This window comes from Tachysurus vachellii, chromosome 15 (genome assembly GCF_030014155.1).
Source record: "Tachysurus vachellii isolate PV-2020 chromosome 15, HZAU_Pvac_v1, whole genome shotgun sequence".
Lineage (NCBI taxonomy): Eukaryota > Metazoa > Chordata > Actinopteri > Siluriformes > Bagridae > Tachysurus > Tachysurus vachellii.
Window position 1 is genome coordinate 7,996,795 of NC_083474.1, and position 11,751 is coordinate 8,008,545.

At 37.6% G+C, this 11,751-nt stretch overlaps 1 protein-coding gene across 1 annotated transcript in view; it reads right to left on the reverse strand.

The window, feature by feature from the left end:
- The window catches only part of zgc:162608 (uncharacterized protein LOC100037332 homolog), a 131,203-nt gene extending 122,875 nt beyond the window's left edge, over positions 1-8,328 (reverse strand). The window contains exon 1 of the mRNA XM_060888685.1: positions 8,319-8,328. The gene's annotated coding sequence lies outside the window, so the exon portion shown is untranslated. The remainder of the gene's footprint in view (positions 1-8,318) is intronic.
- Between the last annotated feature and the right edge of the window lie 3,423 nt (positions 8,329-11,751).

Consider the following 11,751-nt stretch of genomic DNA (forward strand, 5'->3'; position numbering starts at 1 on the left):
TTCGGCAAAGGTTGGAATACGGGCGTGGCAAGGGGGCTCTGTAGCGCCCCCTGTAATGCAAAAACAAACATTGGTGCACAGATCGGGCAATTATGTTTGCACATGTACGAGAGTTGGTATGCATATAGATCTCATCGACCCGAACAACTAAACTATGAGCTCCGCCCAATAGGAAGTCGGCCATTTTAGATTGTTTTATAAGTGCATGCGGTGAACTTTTAAATACTCCTCCTAGGGAATTCATGCGATTGACATCAAACGCTGTGAACATGATGCCGAGACAATGCACTTGCTAAATTGCGAAGGGATTTTTGATATCTCGAACGGTGCTGCCATGGCGAGGCGACAAAGTTATGGCGAATTCAGAGAAACGGGAAGTGTCTAATATCTAAAGCAAAAAATGTCTTATTGGGATGAAACGCGGTGTGTATGTTCGGCCAAGGATTCCGATCGCATCGATGTGCCTATTGTGAATCTCTGACATAGCGCCACCAACAGGCGCCAGGAAGTGTGTCAGTCACAACAGTTGCATGTGGTGAACTTTTATATACTCCTCCTAGGACATTTATGCGATTGATACCAAAAGTGGTCAACATGATGCCGAGACATTGCACTTGCTAAATTGCGAAGGGATTTTTGATATCTCGAACGGTGCTGCCATGGCGAGGCGACTAAGTTATGGCCAATTCAGAGAAACAGGAAGTGTCTTCTATCTAAGGCAAAAAATGTCTTATTGTGATGACACGCGGTGTGTATGTTCGGCCAAGGATTCCGATCGCATCAATGTGCCTATTGTGAGTCCCGGGTATAGCGCCACCAACAGGCTCCAGGAAGTGTGTCAGTCACAAAGGTGGATTTTTTTGCAGCTGCATGCGGCAAACTTTTAAATACTCCTCCTAGGGGATTCATGCAATTGAGACCAGACTTAGCCACCATGACGCAGAGATATTGGAGATGCGAAATTGTGAACGGATTTTTGATATCTCAAACACTGTTGCCATGGCATCGTGTCAAATTTTACTTTTATTTCAGGTATATTTAAGGCTTTTGGCTTGCTTAGATTAACTTGAAATTTGACACATACATCCCATTTGTCGGCTGTTAAGTGTGGACAAAAAGGTCAGACAAAGGTTTGTCTCTTAAGTGGCTCACTAGCGCCCCCGTTTGTCTAAAATGTGGGGTTTCATTTACCTACAGTCCCCAAATGGGTCAGTAACAACATAAAATAGTCCACTGATATTTACCCACTTGATGCACTTGCCCACCATGCATTGTTTTCTGGGAGGCACCGTATAGCGATAAACAAACGTGCGAGGGCCCGCCATCGCTGCTTGCAGCTACAGTATATTTTAGAATTGTCTTTTCACTGTGGGAATTTATCTATTCAGCAACAAGAGCATTAGTGTGGTCAGATGCTAATTTCAGGTGAGTTATATTGTAATCCAACAGGATACAAAGACATTATTTACATTCATTATCACAGAAAAGCAAGTTATTACCTATATGAATAATTATTCCTATATTAATATAATGTAATCATACGAGTTATATGAAATAGTCATTCCCTTCATTAAAGTCTTTCTACAGCTTGCTAGTAGGGACATGCTGAGTATTTTTACATCTGATGATGATCTGATGATGCAGAAGCAGCACTAAGAAGATCTGATGTAGAAGCAGCACTAAGAAGAACTTGGATGTGTTTGTACCCATTGCATATGTAAATTTAAATAAAAGTGAGCAATCATATGTGAGATCATGTGAATAATTTATGATGAAAAACATTTCGTAAAAAATGAATGAATCATGTTTCGAAATAAATATATGTTCCATTTCAATATGTCTCATTTGTTTTGTGTGAATGCTTGATAGAGGGCTTAATCTTCTTGTTGAGTATTAATTCCAATATAGCTCTTAATATTAAACCTTAAGTCACCAAAAAAGAGAGTTATTCTTGTCTAATTGTGATCAATAGATTTTCCTAAGCCTTCCAAAAAAGTGCTAAAGGTCAACCGCAGCAAGGGACCTAGAGAAAGATGACTGATTTTGTGCATTATGTACAGTTACACTTTTTAGTCATTTTACAGATTCATTTATCTAAATAAATTGAGACAGTACAACCAAGCAGGTGAGCCTTAGGTTCTGGGACCCTACAGTAGCAGTTTTATAAGTTCTTTGGCATCTAGGTACATACTGTAAACCTGAGTTGAAAAACCACACAAACCTTTGTGTTAGGTGAGGGGGATGTGGTAGCCTAGTGGTAGCCTACCACAATTGGAAGGTTGTGAGCTTGAATACGATGTCCACCAAGCTGCTTGGGCCATTGAGCAAGGCCCTGTAAGCCGCTCTGGATAAGGGTGTCTGCTAAATGCTGGAAATGTAAATGTTGTTTATTTCTTAGAGCTGGATATAGATGTAAGGACAGCAGAACAAACAACGTAAGTAGATGAGCTAGTAATAGTGTACAGGCTAGGGTAGAGACAAAATCAAAGACTTGCTGCTCCATATTGTTGGATGCCTAGATGGTTACTTGTCTCACAAAGCATTGGATATCACAAGGATAAAAATGGGACATCCTTTGGATATTGAGCAGGCTTCTAAAGCTGAGAAAGAGGGTGAGTGATACATTGGTTTTGGTTGATTGAGCATCTGAGTCGTGCTGCTGCTGGAGAACATTTTTTCAAGAGAAGCAAAATCTTCTATAATACAAAGGGATATGCTGGTTGATGGTAATTACCATTATAACGTATTTCATTTTGGGTTTTCCAAAAATCTAAATCAATAACCATGTAAATTATGTGGGAAAAGCTCAAAGCCCCATAACTACATGACAGGACCGAGGATAATAAACCAAGCGACATTTGAAGGAGAAAGAGAATCTACAATAATCTATCACGAAAGTGTGCAACACTACTAAATAAGCACAGGCGTCTACAAACTAGAGATGATACATGATAAATGGTGTTGACAGGAGGTGGTAAAACCAAAAAAGTTACTATAAATTGCATACAGAATTATTCAAAAGCAAGTGCATGCATTCATTATGCGCGTGTTTAATTGCATTCGTTTTTATGGCCGTATCAGATTGAAATATTGACTTGAACTTGTATTTAAGCCTCAGGTTGCTAATGTGTTTTCAGCATGGAGGAATTATAAGAACTGCAAGCTTTAAATAACGATAATTGAAAACAGTATGAGTCCTATAAATGGTCTGAAATCTGAGCTGAGGAAGCGTACGGTCAAAATAGCCACATTTTACTGGCTGTTTATATAGTGGGGTCATACAGTAGCAGTAAGACAGGATAAAATATATGTAGTAATATGTAGAAATTCTGTATTATCTTGATGTATGCTTTTTTTATACAAAGCTAGCACAGACCTTTCTTTAATGCAACTAATAAGATTATTGGTTAGATATACTTAGCTTAACAATTAGGCTATGTTCTGAGTGAAAAACCCATTGTGTTATGTAAGAACCTGGCACAGAAGCATTAACGTGCAAACTGTGCTTCTCTCACTTTGGAAATGGAAAGTCCATCTCATTATATATTCTTTTAAGACAGTTTTATTCATGAATTTTTGACACCCCTCCCTTCCAAAACTAGGTGAAAATGAACTCCAAAGCGAGTTGCTCTGAGCTTCATAGGCAGTCTTACTAGATGTGTGGTTTTCCTGCAGACCTTTGATTAACCAGCACATTTTCTATCCATTTTCAAATGTATGACAAACTGCGTAATAATACAAAACAATTAAAGGTGCTTATTTAGGGAAACTATTAATATGGCAGCACAGCAGGTATCTTGAATTCCCCTGGTTCAAGCCTAAATTTAAGTAATCTCCTTCCTTATCTTATCTGTTCTCCCTGTGTCTACATGGGTTCTTCAGGTTCTCCGGGTTTCTTCCCACATGCTAGTGAATTAGTTATGTAAACGTTTCCCTAAGTGAAACAAAGAGGTGGTAACCACGGTTATAGCACATCGAGTTGCATCATGAACACAGTGACTTTTCTCACATTAGACATTAAACAAAAAAATACAGATTCGCTTATTCATTAATAGTAATTAGTAATCAAAGTATATCAGTCTTATTGATACCGTTCACTCTGTTTACTTCTTCACAGTGTTTTAATTGCTAAAACATTTTCTTTGCTGTGGAACTTACAATTTCATTCAGCTTTAAAACTTCTATTTGTAACTCACATAGAGTGCATTTTGTGGCCGATTGAGTCCAAGTACTTTTTAGTGTCTGAACAATTCTCTCCAAATATCCATCAATCTCTCTTCTCTCTTCTCTCAAAAAAAAAAAGAAAAAAGGGACAGCTTTGGACTCACGGTAGGAGACAAGGGATGAATCTAGATAAGATAGCCGTCATCTGTAGAGTACAGGCTTTAGCTGGTGAACATCCACACAATTCCAAACTCCTTGGCTCAGTACTGTTAAGCTCAAAGCTGTGAAGGCTGCTGGGGCCGGAGGGTGTGTCTGTGATTGTGTGAATCTGGTAAGCGAACATTTACATTTACATCATTTGGAAGATGCCCTTATCCAGAGCGTCGTACAAAGGTGCTTAAGTCTCTATCATTGGATACGTTAACTCTGGTTCACTAGGTTACAGACTTAAGATACCATGAGTCTAAAACACTGGTCAAAGATACCCTGAGAGATGGTGGAACCAGTCGAGCAGTGCTGGTAGCTCTGAGGGTGTGAGGTGCATTGCAAGGAGTGATTAAGGGCTTTAAGGTAAGAGGGAGCTTGTCCATTTTTGGCTTTGCAGGCAGGCATCAGTTTTTTGAATCTTATGCATTCAGCTACAGGAAGCCAGTGGAGGGATCACAGCAGTGGGGTGAACACAGAGATCACCAGAGATCCACAACCTCCTGCTGTTCCTGCCGCCTTGCTGTGGAAAGCAGTGCTTCATACTGAATTGGTGTTAAAGTTTTAGAAAGACAGATGTATTACAGCTCAGACGCTACATTTTTTCCACCTTTTACTATATCTTAAGTCAGCATGACAGATTAATGGACACAGTTTCAATGTTTCAGCTTCTTTCCCAAATGTCTCTGGCTGAATTGGCTTAAAGAACATAATTCCCTTCATGTCCCTTCATGTGCTACATGTGATTATACCTAATAATCTGTGTTTATAATCACACTATTTGATGTCAGATGAAAGATGTGTTCCCTTCTGAGTCTGGTTCCTCTCAAGGTTTCTTTAACATATCAGGGATATTCTTGCCACCATCACCTCTGGATTGCTTAATAAGGATAGATTTCTAAAGGTAAAATGTATATCTTGAGTTTATATATTTGCAACTATGCCTATTGTTTAAGGCTCTATACAAATAAAACTGCTTTGATTTATTACATCTTAAAAGAGAACTATTATATTTTCCAGTGTGAAAGCCATGTACGCATCTTGATTTCATGGTACACGTGTATCATTTTGTAACCAACCACAGAAAGATCTCCTACAGTTGCAAAGATAGACTTTTAATATTAAATGTAGTAGTATTTGTGTTTGCCAAACAATGGCATTTATATGAACACAAGCACACGTACAAACACATGCATGCCACTGACAAGCATAACAATTTAAACCTCTGAGTTCCCCACTCAACTCATTTACTCATATCGATAATCTCATTCATCTGTATTTAAAATCCAGGCTAGCGTTGATTAGAGTATGCTTTAAACAAAAAGAACATTAACACAACAGGCTTGTCAGCAGCATTAGTAATGAATGTTGAAGGAGCAGCGCAGACTGAAGCACGCACTGACGTCTTTGCTCTATTGTTAGTGTAATGAACACCTGGTCATCAGTACAGTGCTAAATCAGTCACGGTACTGCTGCAACACGTCAGGACTGCAGCGCTGACATATCCAACACATCTAAAACTGTTTCTTTGGGAAGCATGATAGATTTAATGAAGGATGAATAAGTCTTTGTATAAAAAACAGGCTTAGAAAAAGAAATTAATAAAATAATAAATAGTAGTAGTATCGGTACAACAAACCTCTTTGTGTTAACATGGGTTTCCTCTGGGATCTAGTACTACAACAATAACAACTACTGCTACTACTACTATTAATGATAATAATCATAATCATCATCATCATCATCATCATCATCATTATTATTATTAGTAGTAGGAGTATTAGAAGTATTGGTACAATAATCTACTTGTATTAACATGGGTTTCCTCTGGGATCTAGTACTACAACTACTACTACTACTATTAATAATCATCATCATCATAATTATTATTATTATTATTATTATTATTATTATTATTATTATTATTAGTAGTAGTAGTAGTAGTAGTAGTAGTAGTAGTAGTAGTATTGGTACAATAATCTAATTGTGTTAACATGGGTTTCCTCTGGGACCTAGTACTACAACTACTACCACTACTAGTACCACTACTACTACTACTACTACTATTAATAATCATCATCATCATCATCATCATCATCATCATCATCATCATTATTATTATTAGTAGTAGAAGTATTGGTACAATAATCTCCTTGTATTAACATGGGTTTCCTCTGGGATCTAGTACTGCAATAACTACTACTACTACTACAACTACTACTACTCATCATCATCATCATCATCATCATCATCATCATCATCATTATTATTATTATTATTATTATTATTATTATTATTAGTAGTAGTAGTAGTAGTAGTAGTAGTAGAAGTAATGCTATTACTACTACTACTGCTAATAAAAAAAATATAAAGAGGATGAATTTATTAGAAACACCTGTACACATATATATTCATGCAACTATCTAATCAGCCAGTAATGTGGCAGCAGTGCAATGCATGAAATTATATGGATACGGGCCAGCAGCTTCAGGTAATGTTCACATCAACCATCAGAATTGGGGAAAATGTGATCTCAGTGATTTTTACCGTGGCATGATAGTTGGTGACAGATGGGCTGGTTTGAGTATTTCTATAACTGCTGATCTCCTGGGATTTTCTCACGCAGAATGTTTACCCAGAACGATGAATTAAAGAAATAAACAGTGAGTGGCACTTCTGTGGAATGAAACACCTTGTTGGTGACAGAGACAAAACAGAGGATGTTCAAACTGGCTCGAGCTGAAAGAAAGGCTACAGTAACTCAGATAACTAATCCTTAAGACGGATGGGCAAAAGACTATGTTAGGATCCACATCTGTCAGCCAAGAACAGACATCTGAGGAAAAAATCTAGCCTGGTCTGATGAATCTCGATTTCATCTGAGGCACACAGATGGTAGGGTCAGAATTTGGCACCAATAGCAAGAATCCATTGATCTAACCTGCCTTATTTTAACAGTACAGGCTGGTAGAGATGGTTTAATGCACCTTTAAGGCACCTTCCTTACTGATATTACACCATAACAATCTATTTATGTTAGAATGGGAGATTCACAGCATGATTTTTGTCACATATATAGTTCTGCACAGTGAAATTCTTTCTTTGCATATCCCTGCCTTGAAATTTGGGTTCAGAGCGCAGGGTCAGCCATGATGCAGCGCCCCAGGAGCAGAGAGTCCTTGCCCAGGGGCTCAGCAGTGGGAGCTTGAACACTGACCTTCTGATCAACAACTCAAAGTCTTTTCCACTTAAGCCATAACTGTGTGATGCAATGATGTCAACGTATTTTGCGAGCAAATGGAAGCCCTACTCAGTATTGGTATAGTGTACCTACTGTAATTAAGTGCAATTTAAATTTATATAGTGTTTTTATTTTATAGTGTTTCAAAGTCTGGTGACACTGAAAGATCTATATTACTGTACACTTGAAGGGGTTGTGTTCAATTTCAGTTTTAAGAACTCACTATATGTGTGTTCATATTAAATGTTTCCTAAATTACATAGACAAGGACCTTTGTGAGATAAAAGTATCACAGGAGTGGTACCACATATGAAGGAGCTGTGAATTACCTTAAATAAATACCATCCATGGATTCCTAGTACGTTTTTATTAGTACACATTGAGGAAATCAGATTCAATGGTATAGATGTTAATTACTAGTATCATTTCATGAAGAAGATGCTTGGGATGTGATAACAATCACATCCCAAGTTACCAAATGTTAATGTTAATGTTACCAAATAGATGTGATTCTCTGAGGGACTTTTGCCAATTGTTAATTTTACCAAATGGTTGTATGTGTGTGTGTGTGTTTGTGTGTATGTGTGTGTGTTTGTGTGTATGTGTGTGTTCTATTTACCTGATTAATAAAAAAAATAAAGTAAATAAAAAAGTTTGTACACCTTGTGTTGCTACTGCCTGTTTGGAGGGATATTTACATATTTACATATCACACTTGTGCAACCTGAGCAACTTCTTACAGCATATGAGCGCAGTAACCCTATTAATGGTTTTAGTGCAGTCATTGTCTAGCAATACTGTCCCAAGACTCAGACTGTGCTCATCTACATATACTGTACAAAGCAGTGAAAACAGATAAGCGTGTGTCTAATAGGGGGAGGAGAATTTTCTACAGTGGATTTGGTTGAATTATTCATCATAATCCACACCTTTGCAATGGTTTCTTATAATGATGTGGAAAAAGGATGACACAGGAAGACTGACAATAATTTATTTTGACAGCCAGGTGACAGTGAGAGAGTGTTATAATTTTCTCTGAAAATGATGATGTGCAGAGCAACAACACTCTTCAAAGTAGAAGTAATCTAAAAGTTTTAGATGCCAGAACAGTTAGTTCTGCTTTGCTAATTTGTTTGGTTAAGCAGCGTACCAAGGTGCTTATATTTAGTACAACTGCGTCGAGATGTTTCACCGTGTGTATCACTCCACTCGTCTGTGTTTGAGACATAAAATTCCACTTCCCAGTCTGAAACAATTACTTAAGTAGTTTTGCTGACATCACCACGAGCATTACAAGTGATAAAGACTTTTTAAAAAATAACTTAATGAAATGGCAATTTTACCAGAAAAACATTTAACTTACAAATACACTCACTGTCTATTTAGTAGGAACATCTATGCAACTACATAAATCCCTGTTATCTAATCAGCCAATCATGTGGCAGCGGTGCAATGCAAAATAGCATGTCTATACAGGTGGTCAAAAAACAGCATGAAGAAAAAGTGTGATCTTTGTGACATTAATGGTTGCACCAGATCTACTTGTTAGAGTATTTCAGAAACCTGAGATTTTTACACATGCAGTGATGCAGAACATACCTGTGTGCAGAAGGTCTGAAGCTGAAACAACTTGTTGATGAAAGAGCTCAGAGAAGAACAAGCAGGTTAGCCTGAGCTGACAGGAAGTCTATAGTAACTCAAATGCTCACACTTTACAACCACGGTGAGCAGAAATGCGTTTTAGAACACACAAGATGTCAAACCTTGTGGTGGATGAGATGTAACAGCAGAAGACCACATCAAGTGTCACTCCTGTTAGCCCAGAACAGGAATCTGAAGCTATCATTGGACTCTCTCTTATCAACAAGGTGTTTCCACCCACAGAACTGTCACTCACACAATGTTTTCTACATGAAATCTAGAGGAAATCTCAGGAGATCAGCAGTTTGTGAAATACACCCTTCTGGGACCAACAATCAGGGTCAAAGTCACTGAGATCATATTTTTCTTCAGGAAATTCCTGCTTGATTTGAAATGACCCGCATTTACATGCTTTAAGGATCTGCACTGCTGCCACATTATTGGCTGAGTGACTATTACACTGTATGGACAAAAGCGTGTGGTTACCTAAATATCAAGGCAGTCTCTAGAGTTTAAATAGTATGGCGATATGAAAAAAATTAACAACAGAAACAACAACAACAACAAAACATCCACTGAGCAGCTGTTCTGTCTGTGGAAAATCTTATTAATGGGAGAAGAATGGCCTATTAATGGTGTGAGCCGACAGGTAGGGAAAAATAATGTAAATAACTTTAGTATTGTGGTGAACAAAAAAGCATCTCAGAACACATCAAACTTTGTGGAGGATGACATACAACAGCAGAAGACCACAGAATATCAGTTGCAACTCTTGTCAGCCAAGAATAGGAATCTGGCTACAATGGGCACAGACACTCCGAATCTTGATTAGAAAAACATTTAAACATTAGAAAATCAGCTAGTCTTTTTCCAATCATAGTTTCCAAATATAAAATTAATAGTTAATAATAGTTAAAATACATGGACAAGCAAAGCGTCCTTCAATGTTTTGATCATTTTAGACCGATATAAAACACCCTCCTGAGGGAATAAATTGATCAAACACTGACACACACTTCCTGTGTAACCAGGATTATGTCTTCCTTTTAAACAGATCCTCTATATTCTAAACTTGGTACAAAGAAAATCAATTTGAAACAATATTTAAACTCAGCTTACACACTGTTATGTTCATAGTTGCACAATATTCCATCATTTATTCACGTCAGACTTTCACAAATCTCTTGCTTGGAGCATCAACCACATAGAGCAAGCATCAGTGACTACCATGCAAACATGGTCTGATGTTTTTTTCAGACGGATTGTCTACTGGTAATATCTGAAAATTAGAGACTTTCAGCCAGAAAAGCTGTGCAATGGATATGAAAGCATCCATTTTCCTTCTCTTATCAGCTGCAAACACTAGAGATTATTTTTTTTCTTTGGCTGCTTTTTACCAGAGGGAAATGATTGTATGTAGAATTATTATACTTTGCACACTCAAACAAATGAAGGTGTGGATAGTGTGGATAAAACCACCAAGGCAAATAATACAAGAAATTCAATTATATACAATTACTAAATAAGTTTCATTCTTATATTAAAAAAAGTCTAAAGGATCCTTAATATAATAATCTGCCTTCATTCTTTTCAGTGTAGCATGTCAAATCGGACTAAATGTGTACTATGCGTGTCTATTTTTTCTGGACTGCATCTTGTCCAATCAAATTAGTGGACTGAAACTAATTGTTCTTTAATATGTACATACATTATCTATCAACGGTTTGACATTATTATGATTAAGCAACATAGGGTTAGGATTGAGCCCTGGTGGTGTCAAGAATGGTTAGAGGCACACACACACACACACACACACACACACACACACACACACACACACACACATCCAGATGAGCAGCTGTGTTAAAGACTTCTAATTCCTTTTGTGTTTCAAATCCATAATGTCCTACTGGGTTCGCACCATGTTTCCTTTGAATAGAAAACATGCTGAACAGAAAGTTTTCTGCTTTATTTTTCAAACCACAAAACTTTACAGCTACTTACAGTTCTGCTGTCTGGCCTTAATTGTGTGATTTGTACCTGGCCAATGTGTGCTAGTCTACTTATATTTAGTTTTTCCAAATGCATTTTGGGAAAGCAGTCTGATTGCGTCAGTAATCCACCTCATTCATCTTCATTACACCTGCGAGTGTACTTCACATGTGGTTTCTCAATCACTGCTAATGACATCGAAATTGAGATGAAAACTTGGGGCAGTGTCACTCTGTGCAATCAGATCGATCCTGAAACAAAAGTCACTGATTGACTTCCTGAATCTACAGTGTGGTCTAGAAAGAAATCGGCCACAGCCATGCTCCATCGTACTGCTCTGCATGTTCGTCCTTATGATCGTTGCTGTTGTGCCTTGTTGCACAAAGTCTAGAAAATTCCACATTCTTAACAGTGAATAATCTAATGCGGTTGCCAAAAATGAAGCCATGTAATAACAAAACATTTGCAGCCAATGTATATCAGCATTGTATACTACCTTTTTGTAACGC